Source organism: Mus pahari, chromosome 1 (assembly GCF_900095145.1).
Source record: "Mus pahari chromosome 1, PAHARI_EIJ_v1.1, whole genome shotgun sequence".
Taxonomy (NCBI): domain Eukaryota; kingdom Metazoa; phylum Chordata; class Mammalia; order Rodentia; family Muridae; genus Mus; species Mus pahari.
In genome coordinates this window covers 74,868,196-74,871,139 of record NC_034590.1, presented here as the reverse complement: position 1 = coordinate 74,871,139, position 2,944 = coordinate 74,868,196, and positions in this window count along the sequence as shown.

Genomic DNA, 2,944 nt, shown 5'->3' with positions numbered 1-2,944 from the left:
AACTTATATTAATTCTTCTGCCTCAGCATTTCACTTTCTAAATTATAGACATCAAGAAAGATGGCTGGCCAATGAAAGCTTTTTGTGTTGACTTACAACTCTTTTGGAATAGAATCTCTGAGACTTGTGATAATTTGCTGCTTAACTCATTTGTGAATTTTCCAAACACTTTTTCCAGGGTGGCTGGAACATTTTATATTATTTACAATTTGGCCTAGTTTCTTTGCATCTTTTCTGATACCTGTTATTATTATTTCTTTTATTTCTTTTATTCTGTTTCATATTGTGGAATGTCCATTGACTGTTGAATTAAATACTTAGTTAATAAATCCTTGTGGTGGGTTAAAAAAAAAAAGGAAGGAAGAAAGAAAGAAAGAAAGAAAGAAAGAAAGAAAGAAAGAAAGAAAGAAAGAAAGAAAGAAAGAAAGAAAGAAGCTCCTGATTGAGTTTAATGATATAAAAGACTGAAAGATGTCTGCTCATAAAAAGACCTAGAGAAGTAAGAAAGAAAAGGACTTGGAGCAAAGAATCCAGGCTTCACACAAGCTAATGTAGACAACAGAAGACACAGGTCAGGCCTTCTGTGTCCAGGTTTGCTAGACCATCCTCTTCCCCTTTGCTCTCTCCAGCTCTTATTTGTGGAAACCTGTTTTTTGAACTTAGGAACTACCTCTGTTTACCACTATATATAAGGAGATATTAAAATGCACATATTAGAGTTGTCAATTTTTAACTTTGAAAATGTCTAGGCAGTACACATTAAGCTGCTCCAGATAATACTACTCAGTATATGAAGCCTAGAACAATTTATTTGCAAGAAGTATCTGAAAAAGGGCCAATTCTCATATGACATTAGCATCTTGAGATTTCATCATCAGGAAAGAAACATTTTTACATTTTCCAGAGTTTCAATCAACCGGGAAATGACGAAGACTCAACTTAAATTATAATGAAGAGAATTCTTTAGTGCTAGTAGCTCAATAGTCTTGAAGCCAAATCAAAGGCTTGTCACACAGAGGCGGCTGGGGGGGGGGGAGTGTATTTAAAGGTGGACTTCATAAATGTCTCATTTGTGTGGGATGTGTAGCTGACAAACTCCGTGTACTCCCCTCAGAAGTGAGGAGCTGTTTCACTTCCTGTTACACAGCAACAAATGGGCTCACAAAACCAGAACAAGGAGTTAATTATCTCATAGTAGTTTTATAATTCTGGGGAGGGGAGCAAAGAGTTAGATTGGCTTATAATTAGGAATTGAGAATGGTTGCCTAGCACAACATGGAGTTTTCCTTAGCCATCACAACCGAAATAATTAAAGAAACAAGTTCTGTCTGTAGACTATTGTTTCAATTGAACAAAACTAGTTATGTTCCTTAATGTTGCTTGAAAAAAAGATTTATTTTGTTGAAATTGAGGGACATTTGAGTACTTGTATGGAAACCTAGAACAACAAAATATTCCTAAAACATATGGAGGTGATGCTAATGAGGTCTATTGATGATGAGAGATATAGAAACTCAGCTGGTAATCTCTTGTCACCAAACAAGGTTACAGTAGTAAGACTGGGTTGCATCCAATTGAGTTGTTGGCCAAGAAGGGTGCACAGAATTCCCCCCAAACAACCCAGACTGTTGCTAAGACAAATGATTCCTCTCTGCAAAGTGTTAAGAGGGGCTTTCCTCCCAAGGACAATACCCACAAAATTAATTGAATGTGGAGATTTGAGTTGGTGACTATAGGAAACCTTCACTCCTAAGTTCTAGTCTCTTTAGTGCAGGCAGGTACTCTGTTAGATACCAAGAGAGAAACATGAAAAACAACCCAGACTCCTAACCTTTCCTATAATATGTATGGACTGCAGAAGACATTGGGGTAATGGTTCCACAGAACTTGTGGGAGTAGCTAACCAATGTCTGATCTGACTTAAAGTCCACTCTATGAGGGGAAATCCCTGCCTGTTTGGGTAATGAAAAATGGAGAGTAGATAGCCCAGAGATATAGTTTAACCAATTTAAATTTATCCACATCTTGCTTACTAATGAATGAGACTCAGAGTGTGGTTATTTTATTTCGCTTTGACAATTACTGGGGGATAATCCCTAATCTACTTTTCTAACCCCTGGCCTGGCTACTTACCCAGTGGAGTACCCCGAATACTTGCTGTTTCTCCTGGCCATCTATGTTCATGTTCCATCTTTTCTCATGGCAGCTTCCTCCTCTCTCCATGTCCTTTCTTCTCTCTCCTACATCTGTATCCCCCAACCAGGTAACTCAAAACCTGCCTACCTGCAATCCCTCCGGTAACTGGTTGTAGCCATTTGTAGTTAACCAATAGCTGTAAATTAAGGAATAAAGTTTGCACAACAAAAGATGGCAAATGTGAGAATTTACTGGTGGGCAACTGGGCTTTGGATACAGAATTTAGGATTAAAATGCATACCAACAGACCAACCCTCAAAAATTTCCCCTTTTTTGTTTAATTAAAAAGGTTTTTTTCTCTTATAATAATAAATAACTTGAATTGAAAATTATGAAAGTTCTTAGGTAAGATTTACATTCAAAAAGTCAATTCTGTTTATATTTGGCAACTCAGGAGAAAGTTCAGAGTTTCTGTGTCTAAATCAATTTCTATCCTAACTTGCATTATCAATCTAAAAACATCTTCTCAGACCTAGAATGTCTTCTTAAATCCAAAACAACTTAAGCTTATTGTAAGACTATAAATGTCAGGTCTTGAGACATGAGAAGGAAAAAAGTATTATCTGAATATGCAGAAAGTACAGACAAGCACTTCTAAAATTATAGAAATAACATACAATTTGATGTCTGGACAGCTATACAGTATTCTAAAACATTGGAGTATCATCTTCAGCCCTCTGGCCTAGAATATCTGACAGATCTTTTGTGAAAAACTATTAATAAAAGACTGTCTTACCCTGTCTTGGCA